The sequence below is a fragment of the Triticum aestivum genome, chromosome 4D (assembly GCF_018294505.1).
Source record: "Triticum aestivum cultivar Chinese Spring chromosome 4D, IWGSC CS RefSeq v2.1, whole genome shotgun sequence".
Taxonomy (NCBI): domain Eukaryota; kingdom Viridiplantae; phylum Streptophyta; class Magnoliopsida; order Poales; family Poaceae; genus Triticum; species Triticum aestivum.
In genome coordinates this window covers 98,016,660-98,040,795 of record NC_057805.1, presented here as the reverse complement: position 1 = coordinate 98,040,795, position 24,136 = coordinate 98,016,660, and the positions used below count along the sequence as shown (strand labels likewise).

Sequence of the window (24,136 nt, the reverse complement as noted above, 5' to 3'; positions counted from 1 at the left end):
AATCATAGAAAATAAACCATAACTCCGATTAAAATAATTTATATTTGGAAGTTGCTCAGAACGACGAGACGAATCCGAATACGCAGCCCATTCGTCCGCCACACATCCCTAGCATAGCGAACACGCAACTTTTCCCCTCCGGTTCATTTGTCCGCAAACACCAAACACCGGGGATACTTTCCCGGATGTTTTCCCCCTTCGCCGGTATTACCTATCCCTGCGTTAGATCACCTTTAGCACCGCGTATTGCCATGTTACGCTTTGTGATGCTTTGATTACTCTGTTATTTATTGTGTTCCCCCTCCGTTACTTCTTTCCGATAGACCGTGAGACCGCTGCCGGTACCCCTGTGATCGACTACATCAACGACGAACCCTTCTTGCCAGAGCAACCAGGCAAGCACCACCCCTTGATCACCAGATATCGCCTATTCTTCTCTATACTGCTTGCATTAGAGTAGTGTAGCATGTTACTGCTTTCCGTTAATCCTATCCTGATGCATAGCTTGTCATTGTTGCTACAGTTGTTACCCTTGCCTGCTATCCTACTGCTTAGTATAGGATGCTAGTGTTCCATCAGTGGCCCTACACTCTTGTCCGTCTGCCATGCTATACTACTGGGCCGTGATCACTTCGGGAGGTGAACACGGGTATATACTATATACTTTATATACGTGACACATGTGATGACTAAAGTCGGGTCGGCTCGTTGAGTACCCGCAAGTGATTCTGATGAGGGGGCTGAAAGGACAGGTGGCTCCATCCCGGTAGAGGTGGGCCTGGGTTCCTGACGGCCCCCGACTGTTACTTTGTGGCGGAGCGACAGGGCAGGTTGAGACCACCTAGGAGAGAGGTGGGCCTGGCCCTGGATCGGCGTTCGCGGATACATAACACGCTTAACGAGTTCTTGGTATTTGATCTGAGTCTGGCCATTTGGTCTATACGCACTAACCATCTACGCGGGAGTAGTTATGGGTATCCCGGCGTCGTGGTATCAGCCGAAGCCTTCGTGACGTCAGCGACTGAGTGGCGCGCGCCGGATTGGACTGGAACGCCACTAGGCTAGGTCTGCTTCCGGCCGCGTACGCAACGTGCAGGTGTGCATAGGGCGATGGGCCCAGACCCCTGCGCGCATAGGGTTAGACCGGCGTGCTGACCTCTCTGTTGTGCTTAGGTGGGGCTGCGACGTGTTGATCTTCCGAGGCCGGGCATGACCCAGAAAAGTGTGTCCGGCCAAATGGGATCGAGCGTGTTGGGTTATGTGGTGCACCCCTGCAGGGAAGTTTATCTATTCGAATAGCCGTGTCCCTCGGTAAAAGGACGACCCGGAGTTGTACCTTGACCTTATGACAACTAGAACTGGATACTGAATAAAACACACCCTTCCAAGTGCCAGATACAACCCGGTGATCGCTCTCTAACAGGGCGACGAGGAGGGGATCGCCGGGTAGGATTATGCTATGCGATGCTACTTGGAGGACTTCAATCTACTCTCTTCTACATGCTGCAAGATGGAGATGGCCAGAAGCGTAGTCTTCGACAGGATTAGCTATCCCCCTCTTATTCTGGCATTCTGCAGTTCAGTCCACTGATATGGCCCTTTACACATATACCCATGCATATGTAGTGTAGCTCCTTGCTTGCGAGTACTTTGGATGAGTACTCACGGTTGCCTTTCTCCCTCTTTTTCCCCCTTTCCTTTCTACCTGGTTGTCGCAACCAGATGCTGGAGCCCAGGAGCCAGACGCCACCATCGACGACGACTCCTACGACACTGGAGGTGCCTACTACTACGTGCAGGCCGCTGACGACGACCAGGAGTAGTTAGGAGGATCCCAGGCAGGAGGCCTGCGCCTCGTTCGATCTGTATCCCAGTTTGTGCTAGCCTTCTTAAGGCAAACTTGTTTAACTTATGTCTGTACTCAGATATTGTTGCTTCCGCTGACTCGTCTGTGATCGAGCGCTTGTATTCGAGCCCTCGAGGCCCCTGGCTTGTATTATGATGCTTGTATGACTTATTTATGTTGTAGAGTTGAGTTGTGATATCTTCCCGTGAGTCCCTGATCTTGATCGTACACATTTGCGTGCATGATTAGTGTATGGTCAAATCGGGGGCGTCACAGATTCGGTCCCCCTGGCCCCAGAAAAGGAAATCTAGCTACAAACCCACGCCAACCCAACAAACCACACACAGGACACGGTCCCCAGGCCATCACATGCCCTTCCCTCCCCTCCTGAAGCACTCGAAGCTCTCACGCCCTCTTGGCCATCAACCTTCTCCCCATATGCCCCTACCTGCCCCCACCTAGCTTCTTCTCCACGAAACAAGGGGTTCCCAGTTCTGGATCTCCATCACCGGAGCTGCCATGGCAGATGAATCAAGGTGAAATAACAATGCTATGGAACAATTTGCTGCGAAAAAAGAAGAAAAAGAGGGAGGACAGATAGAAAGTACCAGGCAGCACCAACAAGGGTGAAAAAAGAGGTTGATCCTTTCTCCTCATGTCCAGATCCTCACTCCTTGACTTTCCCTTTCACCCCCACACCAAATTTCTCTTTGAAAAATAGCTTCTCCATACTTAAAAGACAACACAAACAAGGATAAAAAAATGGGGAGATCCGGTACCTGTGCAATTTTAACTAATTATTGTGCAACTAGATCATAAGACAAGTCAACTTTTGCAGCAATGTGTGCAACAAAACACAGAAAATATGCAAATATGTATAAGAGAGCACATATAGAGTCTTATTTCACACATAATGCAGAAGAACCAGTGTCACTGTAGCAAAAAAAAAGCACATTGTAGGTACAATGAAAATATAACTACCAACTAGACAAGAAGTATATGTTTTTTTTCCTTTGATCTTTCCACACAGTAGTATATGTCACTTTGTAGCTTAGAATTGTGTGCAAAAATCTACATCAGTTCATGCACCCCCATAGCCTGTAAAACCTGCACATGATGCAAAAAAAGAAGCTTGAGAAAAAAATGAACCAGCACTAGCTTGTATTTGTGCAACTTAACGGGTACAAATGTGCAACCGACAACACTCCCATATCCATCCACTTGTGGGGTTTGAATTTCATTAGTTGGCATCTTCAACTCATATAAAAGTAAAAGATGCCAACTCAGATAATTTCAGATTCATTTTGGTTTTAGCTAAAAATCTGTATGCAGAATTCCAAAACTAAACTTTATGTTGGCTGTTGTGCAACTACATCATCTATTTTGTGCAACTGCAAGTACTCCTGCATGCAAATCATGTTGCGTGTTTATGCAGCTATGTAATGAATTTTGAACCGAGGAACATGATGAATTTAGCCTATCTAAACACAAGAAAATAGATAAAATAGTGAATTTAACAGATTATAAACTTCCAAATAAGTAGTGCAACTATAGTCAAGTGCATTTGCAAACCTAGAAAATCATATGCATGTGAACACATGAGGATGCCAACTACTGAATGATTCTTGTGCAACTAAAGAAGTTGAAGATGCCAACTCATGTGGCACTGTTGCGTAACTATTAAAAAATTGATGATGCCAACTCCTGATTGGTTCTTGTACAACTTAAATAGTTGCGGATGCCAACTCATGTGATATTGTTATGTGACTATTCAAAAAGTTGAGACTGCCAACTCCCAAATGGTTCTGGTGCAACTATGAAAGTCGAGGATGCCAACTCGTGTGATACTGTTGTGCAACTATTTGAAAAGTTGAGAATACCAACTCTTAATTGATTTTTGTACAACTATAAAAGTTTCAGGATGCCAACACCTAGCTAGTTCTTGTGCAACCGCGTAAAAAATAATATCCCAGGTTTCTTTGTGTAGGAAAAAAAATCCTAATGCCGTTTTATGTTACCTCGGCAGCTGCTGCAGACGATGTGCCAACTCCAGCTACAACTCCAACCTGCGTGGTCGCCTTCCATTTCCGCCGTTTCACGAAGAGGAATGGGTCACCAACCTAAAGGATGCATGGAAAAAGTAACTTGTGTATGTGCAAAAAAGGGAAATGCACCCTCACTGCTTGCTCGGTACCCCTGTTTTTGAGTTGAACGAATAGTCACGACTAGTCGATGAGTCGTAACTAGAAGTCGACTCAGACACCTCGACTAGATCGGCATGGCATGACTCGTCAAGAGTCGCTACCCCAGAATGACTTGTCGAGTCGAAAACCTTGCACGATACTTACCTCGTCATCCTCTGCCTCCCCATCGATATCAGCACGACGCGGCTGCCGCTTGGCGGGCTGTTTCGAGTTCCACTGAGAAGAATTGTTTACAGGCCCCTGGATAGAACAAAAAAAACACATAACATGGTCAGGAACACCCCCCCCCCCCCCCCCCCAAAATAGTTATTATAATTGCAAAACAAAACTGCCACAAGGATAAATGAAAAATGATGAAAAAAGCAAACATACCTCTCCTTCACTAGGAGCCGCATATCCTTCTACAACCATTTTTGGTCTGTGAAAAGAAAAGCGAACAAACAAATTAGTCGAAGCAACCAAATGTATTAAAGAGAAAAAATGAGCAAAAACAATTGATATCAAAAAAATGCCATGAGGTAAGCAAGTAATGTTGATTTTTCAAAGCACACCTACAAAAAAAACAAAAATGTGTGCAACTTGATGCACTGTATGGCCAACAGGTCACACATGAGTGTGCAACCAAAAAATCAGCATACACACTGCATGGTCATGATTTAGGCATTGAAGCCAAAACTAAACTAGTTGTCAACCATGCAACTATATAGCCCTTCCCTATACAACTGCATAAGTGTGACTAAGCCAGCTAGGATATGTATTGCTTTGATTTGCAAACCCATGTATGAATGCATACCCTTGTGACAACAGAGCACACATGAGTGTGCAACCAAATGAACACATATACTGCTTGAACATGGTTTACACAATGCATCCATCTGAATACTATCGTTTGTGCAACTGGTTAGCTCTCACTGTGCAACTTCATAAGTTGGCTAGCCAACTGAGATTTGTATATGCATGATCCAACTACATTTACGTTTCTGTGCAACTATGACAACAAAATAGCCAACTGGTTATTTATATGCATGCAACTTATTAGAAAACAGAGAAACCACACAAATACATTTTGAGAGGGTTGAGCAATAACATTAGAACTATCCTCTCGGTACTCTTATGTACTTCCCTTCTTCTATTCCAACTCAAATCGCCGCCCAAAAATCAAAACATACAAACGTTACAGTGTTAGTTGACTAAACAAAACACTTATTTCACCACCCAATCATTCAGTTTCTGCAAGGACGATGGAACACACATATAATTGGACTATTTTGCTTTAGTCATGTACTGAGTAGCAGACTAGCACTCAATTAGAAAAAGGAAAACAAACATTAAAAATATAAATATAAACTAGACTCGTGTGCCAGAACTACTAGCAAATACTACTACACTGTATTGACATGCAGGCACCCAGAATCGCTAGGCTATGATGGTCCAGTCAACGAATTTCAGACGAGAAGGTGTCAATGCTCTCCCACGGGACCCTTCTGCCTGAATCAGGCCAGAATCGCTGCCGGCGCTGGGACCTGACACTGCTGCACCTCCGCTTGACAGATCATGACCGGAAAGACCACATCAGACACCACCACCACCGGAGGCTGCTCCATCTTCGCCATCGCGTGACACAGCCATCAAACGCCACCGTGACCAGAGAATCCTCCACCTCCGCCATCACGGTGTCCAGGCACGTGGAGGAGATCATCAAAGAGCAAGCAGATGGGGGAGTGGGCTCAGTCGGAGCGGGAAGGGAAGGAATCTCAACCAACCTCGGGCAGACGAAGGAGACGACGGCCGCATCCCGTCGACGACGGCGGGGCACGGCGGCGATGGGGCTGGATCTGGTTGCGCAGGGAGGAGCGGGGCAGTTGGAGAGGACGCCATGGTGGAGTGGGCTGGTGGTGGTGCGGCCAAGCCAACCGCCGTCGTGGTGGTGCGACGACGACCTCGGGGCAGAGCCACGCGGGGGTGGTCCTCCCCTCCCTCGATCCGCCGGTGGAGCGTGGTGGCCGATTAGTGGGAGGCTCCTGGTGGTCGGCGTTGAGGGGAGAGGCCGGTGTGCCCCGTCTGATCCAGATCCGTGGGGAGAGTGAGAGAGAGAAGCGGGTGCTGCGGGGAAGACAGAGAGAGGCTGTCGGTGGGCCGGGAACTTGTCAGATAGCGGTTGTGATGGCCGGATCGTGCGACCGCGAGCCGGCCGCTCGATGTGTCCAAATAGTGCGTATGCACTTTTTAGATTTTAGGAAAAAATTATACCATTGAAAACAATGTTTAAATATGAATCCAATGGTATAATTTTTTATCATATGCGTTAACATTTTATTAGTTAAATTCATGGTCAAAATTTGACACAAAATACTATGAAGACCAATAAACTAGGACCGAGGTACTACTTGCCCATGACAAATTATGTTGGTTTAGAGTGCAACCGCAAAATTGTACTACCTGAGAGTGCGACCATGTCTTTCTGGGAGAGCCCCTGCGCCGCGAAGAGGGACGTAAGGTTCGCGAGCCCCGATGTCGGGGGAGGGATGTTGTTCTCGGCGCCGTTGAAGCTCGCCGTCGTCGAGTCCCTCCGCCCCATCTTCACCTCCCAGCTCGGCCCACCCAGCTACAGCATGTCACAGTAGTGTTCGACTTTGTTGAAGGGTACGTAGTACAGTAGTAGCTACCTAAGCATGACTATGAATGTATGGATACTTACGAAAGCGACGCTCTCCTCGGCCGCGATGGCCAGGATGTCGGCGCAAGAGACGACGCCGGGACAACACCCCTCGACGGCCGCCTTGACGGCGTCGATGACCTCGAACCCCCTGGCGGAGTTCTTGTTGGGCGTGGCGTTCTTCTCGCCGCGCAGGCCCGGCGCGTCGTCCAGCAGCAGCGAGGCGTCGCAGCCCTGGACGAAGCAGTCGTGGAAGAAGAGGCGGACGATGGAGGCGCCCACGCGCCGCTCCCTGGCGATGGCCGGGTGCAGCGCCGAGCGCACGGCTTTGAGCATGCCCGGGCACGAGCGGGAGTAGAATCCCGACGACCCAGCTGCGCCGACGCTCCTCCGCTGGCGATGGCAACCAGCGCGAGGAAGAGCGAGAGGACAGCAATGGCGCGCGCTGCCATGATCGGTCTATTCTAGTCAGCTAGATAGTGCCTTGAGAGAGCTTGTTTGCTAGATGTGGTGGAGCAGTGGCGGATCCAGGAATTGAACTTAGCCGGGGCGAAACATTGAAGGTATAAAAAATTGATCGACGAATGCAAGTCCGTTGAACCAAATCTCATAAAATTCAAATATGAAGCTAGATGCACTCGAGAATTTACATGACCAATGATTCAGAACATTTCAAGATTCTCGAGAACTAGGTTGTAACCACCTAAAATCACAAAATATAACATAAACGTCACACATAACTACTAACTTGGACTCCCGCTGCTTGAATAATTCATTCCATGGCCCAAAATGTCCAACTCCATGACTAAAAGATACCTACAACAGGTGAACAAGCTGATATCAATACATGTATTGGAATAAGTAGACAAATAGTTTGAAACAGATAACAAAAGTATTTACCCTAAGTCGTAAGTATACGGGGAGGGTTGGGTAGATGGCCTCTACGGTCTCTCAAGCTGTGAAAATGTTCTATGATCTTCTTGTCATCAGTTCCAGCAAATATATCTCTCTCTACATAGCATATCATCATATCATTCAACCAATCATCAGATATCTTATTTCTCAAATCTGTTTTAATGATATTCATGGCTGAGAAAACTCTTTCAACAGATGCCGCCGCTACTGGCAAAGTCAAAGTAAGTGTGATGAGCCGGTAAACCAAAGGAAAGTGTAAATGTTCCTTAGTTTCAACCAACTTGAGAGCAAGATTAGCGAGACTGCCACAACTGCAAAAAACATCAGACCTTTTCATCATATCAATGTATATCTTGAGTTGACCATCCAAATGATATTGTTCTTCTGGATCGAACTCGACTGAGTACATAGATGCAAGCTCAAGTAGGTTCTCATGATTAAATCTGCCAAATGAGTCTCTTGGATCTAGACTAGCAATGCATATCAATAACCTTGTTGAAGTTTCACTAAACCGGTGATTCATCTCAGCTATGTTTCTGTCAAGAACCTCATTGAATATTTCAACTTTGTAGTGATGGAAGCAACTAACCATTTTGCGGGAACTCCTTGGGTAACCCCTTGCTGGTATATTCTCATCCATACTAGGCACTGGTATCTCCCTTTTAATACAAAACGAAGCAACTAAATCCTAGAATAGAAGTTTGCAAAGTGTTATCATGAGAGCCCTCATTATACACTTCAGGTTCAGGAACTAGATCTTCTACAATGTTTGCATCTGAGGCTTTAGTGGATAAAATGTTCGCATCAGGTTCAGGAACATGAACAGGAGCTTGAAATTCATTAGATGGAGTTCCAAAATAAGCAGCAATTCGCTTCATCTTCTTAAAGATCCCCTACATTACAAAATCACCATGTCAAGTACTGACCCTGTTCAAAAATTGGCTAGAAATTGAAGGAACAGAAGCTTGAGATTCAGTAGCAAAGAATGGATTGCACTATTTACCTGCTGGCTGCGCTTGCTGATTTTGCAAACAGCAGATGCGCGTTTGCATGAGCTCGATCTCGATCCACGGCCGCCGCTGCCTCCTCCCACACAGGCCACGCTCGGCACCGTTGCTTCTTTCCGTTCGCCCATAGGTGCCCGCGGCCGGTGGCCCGGCGAGGCAGAGCTCTTCGGCGACGAGGCGGCGGCCCGGCGAGGCGGAGCTTTGTGGCGGCGACCGACGAGGCGGCGGCCCGGCGAGGCGGAGCTTTGTGGCGGCGAGCCGGCGACGGCTAGGTTACTCTCGCTGCTGCTCCGCTCGATTGGGGATTTTCTGGTGTTCCTGTACGAGTACGACGCGGTCGAAGGATTGGGTGTCGTGTGGCCGTGCTAACTGGTTTTAGGCCGTGGACTGGGCTTTTGTGCCTCCCGTGCAAATTCCCACATATTGGCCGATGTACTGAAAGAATGAACCGTATTTTTTGTATACGTATTTTCGGCTACCCGGGGCGGCCGACCATGCTCGCCCCTACCGTGGCGCCGCCACTGTGGTGGAGGAACTCGGGGCGGCCGGTATTTATAGGAAGAAAAAGCTATCTCACGCCGGAGGCCATGATTATACTAACTACTAGTCTGCCATGTGCCATCATATATTATTAGATTGCATCATCATGCCCCCATCGTCTTCACCAACTCCGGTGGACTTTGAGGGTTGATCTAAACGAGCGCGGCGCTTTGGAATAACGCGTTTCACACCAGATGCATATGTAACGTAGCTCGTGAAAAATGAACAGTTTTGATAGAAAAAGCTGCATGCCGACACTGTGCCATCGACACGGTTAAGTAAGAGTCATGGCAATCATGCTTGCATACATGTGCAAGCATGTCTCCGTCTCCTCATGTTTCTTTCCTGTGCTACGGACGGTGTTTGCTAGCTTACTACTCTACATAGTTCTCTGGGTCAAATTTAATCAAGAAAATCATCAGCGTGCTAATGTAACACTCGCATGGACTTTAAGGCGACACTTTGGCACAGGAAGAGTACATTAACACGCTTATGATTTTCTTAATTATTTTTTGCATCACTGTTTCCGTATCCAACAAATGTCAAGGTTAGCCTACCTACTGCCTGCCGGTACATGATCATGAACGAGATGATGATCCGACTATCTTGCCTGCTGATTTTTCTCATAATGGTTTTTTCAAGTTTCGGGGACATACAGACGTCTGACCGGGTCTCCGGCGGTACTATTTGGCCCATGCTCATCCTTAGAAACTGGAGGCATGCATGGTGGTCATGGTCAAAACATTTATATATCTATATCAAGCATGGACAATTCAACCTGAATTCCTCTCCTCAAGGTAGCATATACATACGTGCATCAGCAAATTCTATAGCATGGCCCTGTACGTAGAGTAGGTCCGTATGTGAAAAAGATCTATCCCCTGACCGTATAGTACCGCATATTACTCTTACCTTCTTCACTTTTTACTGAAGAATTAGGAGAAGTCTTATTCCTAGTACTACTCCTGCGCCTAACAGTATTACGTTTAGTCAAAGGGGAGTGTAATACCCTTTGGGCACCAATCATACGTCCACTTAGTTAATTAGCTTGAGCCTTAACCTTTTGATTTGAGTGTGCCTTGTTCACAGTTGTACCGTTTATTAACTCTATTTCTTAGTAGATGCTTGCTGTTCTGTTCTGGTGCTTTACGGGTTAGAACTTTCAAAGTACTCCACACTCTAGTCAAAAGAAATTCAGTGCTGATTGCCGGAAGCAAATAACGACTTGTGGATCCGACCGCACCGCAATCGCCGGAGGTTTGGCACACCAAAATGCTGCACATGCGCATGCCCCCTCAAGAAAAGCCATGGAGTACATCATCAGACTACTAGTCGTGCATATGTAGCAGAACGGGCCCACTGTCGAAGACCAGCTTTCGCAACAGAGTTCCAACGCCCATCCAGCAGAAACTCTGCTCTCATCAACGTACTACCAAAATGCTGCGGCAGCAGCTGCACTTCTCTGACCACAAACTTGCCATTATGAAAATTCAACGACAACATCTGGGTTAGCTCGCTGCAACAATTTGTCTGTTGACTGTCGATCCTTGTGTGTCGTTTGTTTTGGTTGTACGTACGTGCTTGTTGTTTCTGAGGAGCATTTCTAGGGTCCGTTTTGGTCAGAGAGCAAGGGATTGGTAGGTCGGGGTGGCCATCCAGTGATCTACTATTTTTTATGGATGGAACATACAAATTCCTTCTTTGACTAAGTGGGATGAGCTTGGTGCAAGGGACAAGTGTTTCTCTGGATGAGTACAATTTCTTTTTTGTTGGAGGGATAAGAAACACATTGGATTGTGATGACTCTACATGAAGTGATTGAGTCGGCCGGCAGAACTGTGTAGATGATTTTTTGTCGATAAAGGGTGGGCTTTATAGATTTAAAATAAAGTATTAAGGGGAATGAGTACACATCCAACTTTTGCATGACTAGAATGCACAGAATCAACATCAATTCACACACACGCACACACACACACACACACAACACATATCGAAGACCGAAGCCATGCCTAGGCAGATGAATAAAAGGAAAGAAAACTCTCAAGCGATCAAAAAACGATCGGTGAACTAGTGAAATGACCATCCACATCATCTATGGTCTCTTGACATCAAGGACGACGAGAAAGGTTCTTCGGTAGCAATGCTGCTCAAGCTCCGCTGTCGCAGGATCCAACCCGAAGGGCAGATCATGGGTTTTAACCCTGAAGATCAAGTCTGAGCAAACTCCAAACCATGCATACAAGAAGGTAATGACGTCAAAACACTGTCATTGCCAGGTGTGACCAACTAGGGTCAGACCTAGGGCTTTTACCCCAGAGCTTGAGACCATGTACTCGAGAAGTACCACCAAATCGAAGTCATCTTGCGTTGACCCCTCCACTTTCCACAATCTTAGCAGTTACATGCATGCACGGTCCTCACGTGTGATCAAAGAAATCATTTGTGAGCGGGGAATGTCACTGGCATTGCCATAATCCTAGTTTAGGATGACCTGGCAGCGCTGGATCGATCTCGCTAGTGGTAGCCGATGGTAGAGAAAACACTACCACGTGTCGCCACCCTTGCCAGCAACCCAAGACCACATAACACATGCATTTTCGAGTGGAAGAGTGCTTCATGGGGATGTAGATGGCAGTTGTCCGAGTTAATTGCATAAAACCACCACATTTGGGGCATCGTTTGCAGAAAACGACGAGGTCACTATTTTTTGCAAAAGGAAAAATCACCGCGCTTCTAGTAATCCTTTTGCAAAATCACTGATCGGAGTATTTGGACCGTTTGATCACTTTCTGACAAGTAGGCTCGGGTTGTAAGATGCTGATTTGGCAACAAATTGACATACAACCCCCTAGATCTTAAAAAAGAAAGGAATCAACCCCCTCCCCCAGGCATCAACTCGTTGTGCTCCTCCTCCTCTCTCTCTCATTCTGCCGACGGATATCCGGGCGTGCTCTCTGGCCTCGGACACCACGAAGAACTCCTCGCCGAGCAGCAGCAGCAGCTCCACTGCGCCTCTTCTGCGCCAGCCGAACCACGAGCAGCACCAGCTCCACCTGCTACTGCTGACGACGACACCACCCAACCGCTGCGCACACTGGTCGCCGCCGCCTCGCCAAGAGGGCTCGCCCTCGCGTGCGCCGACCTGCCGCACCGCACCTCGCCGGGAGGGCTCGTTCTCGCGTCCGCTCCTCCTACCGGTCATGGGAACTGCTAGACTGGCCGCCGTGGCGTCCGACGCTCCTCCTACAGCGAGTCCCCCTACTGCCCTCCTCCTACCGGTCGCAGGGCTGCCAGACCGGCGACTGCGGCGTCGTCCTGCCCCCCCTCCCCGCGACGCTGATGGCCGACGGCGGCCGTTGCAGGTAGCCAAGGGGCAGCCATGGCGGGCGCTGAAGGGCGCGCTCGCGCGCGAGGTCAGGGACATCGCCTTGCCGGAAGCCAGGGGCGCATGCTCGCGCGGGAGGAGGGAGAACGCCTCGCCGGGGCGCGTGCTCGCGCGGAAGAAGGGTGGCCGCCTCGCCGGCTCGCGTGCTCGCGCTGGAGAAGGGTGGCCGCCTCACCGGAGCTGTTAGGCAGTCATTCTCTTTGCCGGGGTGCGTGCTCGCGGGAGGAGGGTCCTCCTGCACCACGCACACGAGCGGCGACTGCTCGCCGGCCGACGGCTCCGCTCTCCCCGTCCCAGCCGACGACGTCGGGCCCTGCCCCTCCCAGTTCACGCACACAACGTGGTTGTTGTAATGTGTGTGAGAGTGGAAGAGAGGAGAAGGTAGAAGACTTGGTTAACACTCACACATGGCCTTTTTTTCCCAAGTTAGCACCTGACTAGCGGGCCCCACCTGTCGGAAACGCGATCAAACGCGGCAAAGCACGCGATCAGTGCTTTCTACAAAAAGTTTACCAAAAACGCGGTGGCTTTTGCAATAGTGACCTCGTGGTTTTCTGCAAATGATGCCCCAAATGTGGTGGTTTCTTGCAATTAACTCGCAGTTGTCCGGACCTGCCGCTCTATCTTGTCGCTAGATGTGTTGTCGTACCGCTAAGATCCAATGTTGAGCAACTTGGAGTCGCGCCGAACGACTGGGTGGAGGAGGGCAATGACGACAGTCGAGAGGCCACACCTGCCACCCACCATGGCTATGCACGTTGTCTCTGAGACCAAACCGCACCACTATGACATCACACAAGAGGAGCAACCCACGAGCTGGATGTGGGGACCGTCTACCGCCAGCCACCGCAGTGGCGCGAGCATGGCCTTCCGGACTTCATGCCGCCCGCAACCAGTGGCCACCAGCAAGCCATGACTGTGTACTGCCCCCGGGAGCCGCTTAGCCACAACTACTCCATGAGCACAAAACAAAAGGTGCCTTGATGTTGCTGACGCGCGATACATACAACCACAACTAAGTGCAATGCGTCTCTACCGGTGATCCCCGATTGTTGCCATGCTGCTGCATTTCATGCCACTAATGCGCGATTTGCAGGACCGATGCTGAGCGTTGATGCTGCTCCCGGATCATTGCCATGTCGGTGCTTTTCTTGTCGCTACTACTATTCTCTTCGAGTCACTGCTGAGGATCGATGACCGTCATGGAACCACCTACAGGACCGCCGCCACCATGCATGGGCTGCTCAGGCTTTGCCCGACGGCAGCATTTGGTAGCGGCGAGGAGAGGAAGGTCGGACGGGGAGGACCATAAAACTTGGAACATGATCGCGTCCCGTGTTGGCTGTCTGGACGAGGCAGGGGTAACTTTTACATAGACCGACCTTCTATCTTCTTCTTCTTCCTTAGAACTCCGGGTGATAGGGAATAGTCAACATGTTCATTTCGTATATGTGGATGTGGTTTTGTGTCGTTAGGGGCTTCAGAACTCTATTCCAACCCTCTTGTAATCAAATTACCTTTCTCTCTTAATGAAGTGACGTGCATTTTCAAAAAAATGAGTCTATCTCTTTTCCTTTTTTTGAATAAAACTGTTGAGTCTATGCGAGACAAGTGTTCACCAAACAACCCGATGAGCCAAAAAAACAAGGATAACCCCAAACCATCCGTGGTATTCCTCCAACCAAACACACCCTCAAAATAAAAAACCAGCTTGAACATCATAACGTTAGAATCGATTGTTGACTGTTTGTCCACTATCATCTTGAGTCAAACGGACAAACTAACTCATAGAGTAGGTTGGGTTTCTCGACTCTTATTGTATTACTCGTAAGTTCCATCTCTCATTGTCTCTCTCGTTCTCTCCACCAGGGACGGGGGGCATGGGGGGTGAGCAGGGGCTAACCCATGCCCAAGGTTCAAATTTCCTTCATATTACTACTCATTTTTTTGTCACCACTCATTAGAACACCATGTTCATGATATTTTAGCACTTCTAGAACCCTCATTAAACTCATAATACCAAGCCAGTCTTACTTGCCCCCTCAATGTAAAATCCTAACTTTGTCCCTGCTCTCCACATCAACAATTATCTTATAGGACTTGACGATTGAGGGTAATATTTTGTGTTCTGTTCTTGTCCACCTAACAATTTCTCTATTGCTCCGGAGCTGCATGTACACATACTATTTTGTGTCGTGGTGGGCGCACGACAGATACCAAGGGATGGCTAAAGATAGGAGGAGGATCGAGGGCACTGGTGGGCTCCAGAGGCGAGGTCGTGATGAGCGAGCGCGGGACGCAAGACATACCCAGGTTCGAGGCTCTCCGGAGAGATAACACCCCTAGTCCTGCCGAGTGTAGTTGATGTGTATCAGTACAGAGTTGCTCCTAGAGCTGTATGGAGGAGCAAGGAAGGCAGGCCGAGGCTTAGGCTGCTCCCTCTCCTTGGGTGTTGCTTGCTATGTGTGTGTGAGTGAGTGATCCTCTGTGTTCGATCGCCCGTATGCCCGAGGGCTCCTGGGATCAAGCTTCGTCGTCGCGGGATCCAACCCGAAGGGCAGATCATGGGTTTTAACCCTGAAGATGAAGTCTGAGCAAACTCCAAACCATGCCTACAAGAAGGTAATGACGTCAAAACACTGCCATTGCCAGGTATGACCAACTAGGGTCAGACCTAGGGTTTTCACCCTAGAGCTTGAGACCGGATACTCGAGAAGTACCACCAAATCAAAGTCATCTTGCGTTGACCCCTCCACTTTCCACAATCTAAGAAGTTACATGCATGCATGGTCCTCACGTGAGATCAAAGAACTCATTTGTGAGCGGGGAACACTAGTAGAAAACGACCCATTTGTCCCGGTTCCAGAGGGACTTTAGTCCCGGTTCTGGAACCGGGACAAAATGGTCGGGACTGTAAGTGCATCTAGTGCCACCCCTAGTTCGTTTTGGAGTATTGATGACAAACTTGGTTGAGGGACTAATGTGTTTGTGAGAATTGCAGGATAACACCGGTAGTAGTCCCACATTGATTTGGTTTAGCTACCGGAGATGACCCCTAAAAATGTGTGAAGACACTGAAGAAAATGATGGTCTGGGAAGATATTCACAACGAAGATTATGACTAGAGAAGACATTCACGTGAAGACTATGGAGTGCGAAGACATAGTTGTTTTGTAGCTTCCTTTTCTTCTTTGTTGAGTCATAGGAACCACCGTACTGTTAAGTGGGGTCCAAGTGAACAAAGTCAGAGTGACTGAAGTGATGCTCAACCAAATCCTATGTCTTCGAGCGAAGACAATGAGAGCAAATCTTATCCAGAGCTGGATGAGTCAGCTTTACTTGTAGCCCAAGTCAAGCAGTCACGTGTGTTTGAAATCTGACCATTGGACACATGTAAGTTCCTTAGTGACCCAGGGTCATTTCGGACAAATCAGGTCGGGTGCCTCCTGGCTATAAATAGCCCACCCCCTACACCATAAATTGGTGGCTACTCAGAGTTAGTGCACGGCTTTTGTAGTTTGAGAGCAACCCACCTCCGAAGCATTTGAGAGAGAGATCCTTGCGAGGACAAAGCCAAAGCACCCAGAGCCAAAGAGTGTTAGGCATCACTGAAGTCTTTCTGTCCGCGTGATCTGAAGACTTATTACACTTGAGGACTGTGTATCCTCCAGCCGGTTAGGCGTCGCGTTCTGAGCATCAAAGAGTCATTGTGGATTGCCGGTGAACGAAGTCTGTGAAGGTTTGGAAGTCTACCTTGAAGACTTACCAGAGTGATTGGGCGAGGACTAAGTGTCCTTAGCTCAAGGGGAATAAGATGAAGATGCGGTCTTCTGAGTTGAATCTCACCCTCCCTAACCAGACGTACAGTTGTCACATCAACTAGAACTGGTCCAACAAATCCTTGTCCTCACCAAGCAACTGGTTCTATCTCCTCCCTCTCTTTACTTATAGTTTGTCTTCATGAAGTCATTGCCTGCCTGCATGAATTGATTGACTTCGGTGTGTGAAGACTGTTGTTGTTTGGCTTCATACTATCTTCCATCCTGATCCATACTACCTAGCTGCTAATAGTCTCCGTGCTTTCACTTCATTGCTTACTTGACTATGGCTTGTCTAGGGTAGTCTACTTTCCGCTGCATATCAATAGGTTCATTTCTATTGTTTGCTTCAAAGCCCCCGTGTTTTGAAGACTTTCATAAAAAATGCCTATTCACCCCCCTCTAGTCGATAACTAGCACTTTCAATTGGTATCAGAGCAAGGTGCTCCCTTGTTCTGTGTGATTCAGTTTAACCACCTGGAGTTTTAGCTATGTCAACTGCAGGGATAATCAAAGTCTCCGCTGCGTGCCCTGTCTTCGATGGCACTGATTACCCCTACTGGAAGAATAAGATGCGTATGCATCTTGAAGCCATTGATGTCGACCTCTGGTATGTCGTCAAGAATGGCGTTCCCAAGTCCGGTGAAGTGGTCACCCCTGCTGATGTCAAGAGGTTCATTCAACTGGATTCTACTTCCAAGAACAACATCTGTGGTCATCTGACCAAAGGACAGTATGGTCGTGTGAATGCTCTGGAAATTGTGAAGCTCGTCTAGGACTGGCTCTCCAAGGTCAATGAAGGCATCTCAACCCAGAGAGACTCAAGGATCAGTGTTCTTCGCAACCTCTTCAACCGCTTCAAGAGAAATGACAATGAGAATGTCCAGCTCACATTTGACCGCCTCACCGATATCACAAATGAGCTTCATGCTCTCGGTGCTACTGAGATCACCAAGCATGAAATCATCAAGACACTCCCGAGATCACTTGATAGCTCGTTTGACACCCTTGCCCTGATGATTCAAGAACGCCCTGACTTCAAGACTCTCGATCCATCTGACATACTTGAGAGGCTCAACACACATGAGTTCCAGTTATCTGAGAAAAGAGATATCTATGGTCCCAGCTATGGCCGTACTCGCGCTTTGAAGGCAAAGGCTGTTTCCTCATCTGAAGAAGAATCTGACTGCAGTTCTGGGGATTGATACGTATCCAACGTATCTATAATTTTTGATTGCTCCATGCAATATTATATTCTGTTTTGGACATTAATGGGGTTTATTATACACTTCTATATTATTTTTGGAACTAACCTATTAACCGGAGGCCCAACCCAGAATTGCTGTTTTTTGCCTATTTCAGAATTTCGCAGAAAAAGAATATCAAACGGAGTCCAAATGGAATGAAACCTTCGGGACCGTGATTTTTGGAACAAACGTGATCCAGAGGACTTGGACCCGACATAAAGAAAGCAACCAGGAGGGCACGAGGTAGGGGGCGCGCCTACCCCCCTGGGCGCGCTCTCCACCCTCGTGCGTCCCACGTTGCTCCACCGACGTACTTCTTCCTCCTATATATACCTACGCACCCCCAAACTACCAGATACTGAGCCAAAAACCTAATTCCACCGCCGCAACCTTCTGTACCCGTGAGATCCCATCTTGGGGCCTTTTCGGAGCTCCGCCGGAGGGGGCATCGATCACGGAGGGCTTCTACATCAACACCATAGCCTCTCTGATGATGTGTGATTAGTTTACCTCAGACCTTCGGGTCCATAGTTATTAGCTAGATGGCTTCTTTCTTTTTGGATCTCAATACAATGTTCTCCCCCTCTCTTGTGGAGATCTATTCGATGTAATCTTCTTTTGCGGTGTGTTTGTTGAGATCGATGAATTGTGGGTTTATGATCAAGTTTATCTATGAAAAATATTTGAATCTTCTCTGAATTCTTTTATGTATGATTGGTTATCTTTGCAAGTCTCTTCGAATTATCAGTTTGGTTTGGCCTACTAGATTGATCTTTCTTGCAATGGGAGAAGTGCTTAGCTTTGGGTTCAATCTTGCGGTGTCCTTTCCCAGTGACAGTAGGGGCAGCAAAGCACGTATTGTATTGTTGCCATCGAGGATAACAAGATGGGGTTTATGAAGGAAATATGCCCTAGAGGCAATAATAAAGTTATTATTTATTTCCTTATATCATGATAAATGTTTATTATTCATGCTAGAATTGTATTAACCGGAAACATAATACTTGTGTGAATACATAGACAAACAGAGTGTCACTAGTATGCCTCTACTTGACTAGCTCGTTGATCAAAGATGGTTATGTTTCCTAGCCATAGACATGAGTTGTCATTTGATTAACGGGATCACATCATTAGGAGAATGATGTGATTGACTTGACCCACTCCGTTAGCTTAGCACTCGATCGTTTAGTATGTTGCTATTGCTTTCTTCATGACTTATACATGTTCCTATGACTATGAGATTATGCAACTCCCGTTTACCGGAGGAACACTTTTTGTGCTACCAAACGTCACAACGTAACTGGGTGATTATAAAGGTGCTCTACAAGTGTCTCCAAAGGTACTTGTTGGGTTGGCGTATTTCGAGATTAGGATTTGTCACTCCTATTGTCGGAGAGCTATCTCTGGGCCCACTCAGTAATACACTTCACTATAAGCCTTGCAAGCATTGTAACTAATGAGTTAGTTGCGGGATGATGTATTACGGAACGAGTAAAGAGACTTGCCGGTAACGAGATTGAACTAGGTATCGAGATACTGACGATCGAATCTCGGGCAAGTAACATACCGATGACAAAGGGAACAACGTATGTTGTTATGCGGTTTGACCGATAAAGATCTTCATAGAATATGTGGGAGCCAATATGAGCATCCAGGTTCCGCTATTGGTTATTGACCGGAGAGGTGTCTCGGTCATGTCTACATAGTTCTCGAACCCGTAGGGTCCGCACGCTTAACGTTACGATGACAGTTATATTATGAGTTTTTATGTTTTGATGTACTGAAGGTTGTTCGGAGTCCCGGATGTGATCACGGACATAACAAGGAGTCTCGAAATGGTCGAGACATAAAGATTGATATATTGGAAGCCTATGTTTGGATATCGGAAGTGTTCCGGGTGAAATCGAAATTTTTCCGGAGTACCGGGAGGTTACCGGAACCCCCCGGTAACTTAATGGGCCTTAGTGGGCCTAGGTGGAAGAGAGGAGAGGAGGCCAGGGCAGGGCCGCACGCCCCTCCCCCCCAGTCCAAATAGGACAAGGAGAGGGGGGCGCCGCCCCCCTTTCCTTCCTCCCCTCCACCTCTTCCCCCTCTCTCTCCTAGTCCAACATGGAAAAGGGGGGAGTCCTACTCCCGGTAGGAGTAGGACTCCTCCTGGCGCGCCTCTCCCCTTTGGCCGGCCGAACCCCCCTTGCTCCTTTATATACGGGGGCAGGGGGGCACCTCTATACACATAATTGATCATTGATCTCTTAGCCGTGTGCGGTGCCCCCCTCCACCATATTACACCTCGATATATCGTAGCGGTGCTTAGGCGAAGCCCTGCGTCGGTAGAACATCATCATTGTCACCACGCCGTCGTGCTGACGAAAATCTCCCTCAACACTCGGCTGGATCGGAGTTTGAGGGACGTCATCGAGCTGAACGTGTGCTGAACTCGGAGGTGCCGTGCGCTCGGTACTTGATCGGTCGGATCGTGAAGACGTATGACTACATCAACCGCGTTGTGTTAACGCTTCCGCTTTTGGTCTACGAGGGTACGTGGACAACACTCTCCCCTCTCGTTGCTATGCATCACCATGATCTTGCGTGTGCGTAGGAATTTTTTTGAAATTACTACGTTCCCCAACAGTGGCATCCGAGCCTGGTTTTATGCGTTGATGGTATATGCACGAGTAGAACACAAGTGAGTTGTGGGCGATATAAGTCATACTGCTTACCAGCATGTCATATTTTGGTTCGGCGGTATTGTGAGATGAAGCGGCCCGGACCGACATTACGCGTACGCTTAGGCGAGACTGGTTTCACCGTTGCAAGCACTTGTTGCTTAAAGGTGACTGGCGGGTGTCTGTCTCTCTCACTTTAGTTGAACCGAGTGTGGCTACGCCCGGTCCTTGCGAAGGTTAAAACAACACCAACTTGACAAACTATCGTTGTGGTTTTGATGCGTAGGTAAGAACGGTTCTTGCTAAGCCCGTAGCAGCCACGTAAAACTTGCAACAACAAAGTAGAGGACGTCTAACTTGTTTTTGCAGGGCATGTTGTGATGTGATATGGTCAAGACATGATGCTGAATTTTATTGTATGAGATGATCATGTTTTGTAACCGAGTTATCGGCAACTGGCAGGAGCCATATGGTTGTCGCTTTATTGTATGCAATGCAATCGCCATGTAATTGTTTTACTTTATCACTAAGCGGTAGCGATAGTCGTAGAAGCAATAGTTGGCGAGACGACAATGATGCTACGATGGAGATCAAGGTGTCGCGCCGGTGACGATGGTGATCATGACGGTGCTTCGGAGATGGAGATCACAAGCACAAGATGATGATGGCCATATCATATCACTTATATTGATTGCATGTGATGTTTATCTTTTATGCATCTTATCTTGCTTTGATTGACGGTAGCATTATAAGATGATCTCTCACTAAATTTCAAGATAAAAGTGTTCTCCCTGAGTATGCACCGTTGCCAAAGTTCGTCGTGCCCAGACACCACGTGATGATCGGGTGTGATAAGCTCTACGTCCATCTACAACGGGTGCAAGCCAGTTTTGCACACGCAGAATACTCAGGTTAAACTTGATGAGCCTAGCATATGCAGATATGGCCTCGGAACACTGAGACCGAAAGGTCGAGCGTGAATCATATAGTAGATATGATCAACATAGTGATGTTCACCATTGAAAACTACTCCATTTCACGTGATGATCGGTTATGGTTTAGTTGATTTGGATCACGTAATCACTTAGATGATTAGAGGGATGTCTATCTAAGTGGGAGTTCTTAAGTAATATGATTAATAGAACTTAAATTTATCATGAACTTAGTACCTGATACTATCTTGCTTGTCTATGTTAATTGTAGATAGATGGCCCGTGCTGTTGTTCCATTGAATTTTAATGTGTTCCTTGAGAAAGCAAAGTTGAAAGATGATGGTAGCAATTACACGGACTGGGTCCGTAACTTGAGGATTATCCTCATTGCTGCACAGAAGAATTACGTCCTGGAAGCACCGCTGGGTGCCAGGCCTGCTGCAAGAGCAACACCAGAGGTTATGAACGTCTGGCAGAGCAAAGCTCATGACTACTCGATAGTTCAGTGTGCCATGCTTTACGGCTTAGAACCGGGTCTTCAACGATGTTTTGAACGTCATGGAGCATATGAGATGTTCCAGGAGTTGAAGTTAATATTTCAAGCAAATGCCCGGATTGAGAGATATGAAGTCTCCAATAAGTTCTACAGCTACAAGATGGAAGAGAATAGTTCTGTCAGTGAGCATATACTCAAAATGTCTGGGTATAACAATCACTTGATTCAACTGGGAGTTAATCTTCCGGATGATAGCGTCATTGACAGAATTCTTCAATCACTGCCACCAAGCTACAAGAGCTTCGTGATGAACTATAACATGCAAGGGATGAATAAGACAATTCCCGAGCTCTTCGCAATGCTAAAAGCAGCGGAGGTAGAAATCAAAAGGAGCATCAAGTGTTGATGGTCAATAAGACCACTAGTTTCAAGAAAAAGGGCAAAGGGAAGAAGAAGGGGAACTTCAAGAAGAACAGCAAGCAAGTTGCTGTTCAGGAGAAGAAACCCAAGTCTGGACCTAAGCCTGAAACTAAGTGCTTCTACTGCAAGCAGACTGGTCACTAGAAGCGGAACTGCCCCAAGTATTTGGCGGATAAGAAGGATGACAAGGTTAACAAAGGTATATGTGATATACATGTTATTGATGTGTACCTTACTAATGCTCGCAGTAGCACCTGGGTATTTGATACTGGTTCTGTTGCTAATATTTGCAACTCGAAACAGGGACTACGGATTAAGCGAACAATGGCCAAGGACGAGGTGACGATGCGCGTGGGAAACGGTTTCAAAGTCGATGTGATCGCCGTCGGCACGCTACCTCTACATCTACCTTCGGGATTAGTATTAGACCTATATAATTGTTATTTGGTGCCAGCGTTGAGCATGAACATTATATCTGGATCTTGTTTGACGCGAGACGGTTATTCATTTAAATCAGAGAATAATGGTTGTTCTATTTATATGAGTAATATCTTTTATGGTCATGCACCCTTGAAGAGTGGTCTATTTTTAATGAATCTCGGTAGTAGTGACACACATATTCATAATGTTGAAGCCAAAAGATGCAGAGTTGATAATGATAGTGCAACTTATCTGTGGCACTGCCGTTTAGGTCATATCGGTGTAAAGCGCATGAAGAAACTCCATAATGATGGACTTTTGGAATCACTTGGTACTTGCGAACCGTGTCTCATGGGCAAGATGACTAAAACACCGTTCTCCGGAACTATGGAGAGAGCAACTAATTTATTGGAAATCATACATACAGATGTATGTGGTCCGATGAATATTGAGGCTCGTGGCGGATATCGTTATTTTCTCACCTTCACAGATGATTTGAGCAGATATGGGTATATCTACTTAATGAAACATAAGTCTGAAACATTTGAAAAGTTCAAAGAATTTCAGGGCGAAGTTGAAAATCATCGTAACAAGAAAATAAAGTTTCTACGATCAGATCGTGGAGGAGAATATTTGAGTTACGAGTTTGACCTACATTTGAAACAATGCGGAATAGTTTCGCAACTCATGCCACCCGGAACACCACAACGTAATGGTGTGTCCGAACGTCGTAATCGTACTTTACTAGATATGGTGTGATCCATGATGTCTCTTACTGATTTACTGCTATCGTTTTGGGGTTATGCTTTAGAGACGGCTGCATTCACTCTAAATAGGACACCATCAAAATCCGTTGAGACGACGCCTTTTGAACTATGGTTTGGCAAGAAACCAAAGTTGTCGTTTCTTAAAGTTTGGGGTTGCGATGCTTATGTGAAGAAACTTCAACCTGATAAGCTCGAACCTAAATCGGAGAAATGTGTCTTCATAGGATACCCTAAGTGGACTGTTGGGTACACCTTCTATCACAGATCCGAAGGCAAGACATTCGTTACTAAGAATGGATCCTTTCTGGAGAAGGAGTTTCTCTCGAAAGAAGTGAGTGGGAGGAAAGTAGAACTTGATGAGGTAACTGTACCTGCTCCCTTATTGGAAAGTAGATCATCACAGAAACCAGTTTCTGCGACACCTACACCAATTAGTGAGGAAGTTAATGATAATGATCATGAAACTTTAGATCAAGTTATTACTGAACCTCGTAGGTCAACCAGATCAAGATCCGCACCAGAGTGGTACGGTAATCCTGTTCTGGAGGTTATGTTACTAGACCATGACGAACCTACGAACTATGAAGAAGCGATGGTGAGCCCAGATTCCGCAAAATGGCTTGAGGCCATGAAATCCGAGATGGGATCCATGTATGAGAACAAAGTATGGACTTTGGTTGACTTTCCCGATGATCGGCAAGCCATTGAAAATAAATGGATCTTCAAGAAAAAGACTGACGCTGACGGTAATGTTACTGTCTATAAAGCTCGACTTGTTGCGAAAGGTTTTCGACAAGTTCAAGGGATTGACTAC

At 47.1% G+C, this 24,136-nt stretch overlaps 1 pseudogene; it reads right to left on the bottom strand.

Moving 5' to 3' along the window:
* Nucleotides 1–2,404: 2,404 nt before the first annotated feature.
* Nucleotides 2,405–9,159, bottom strand: LOC123096473 (peroxidase 4-like; annotated as a pseudogene).
* Between the last annotated feature and the right edge of the window lie 14,977 nt (nucleotides 9,160–24,136).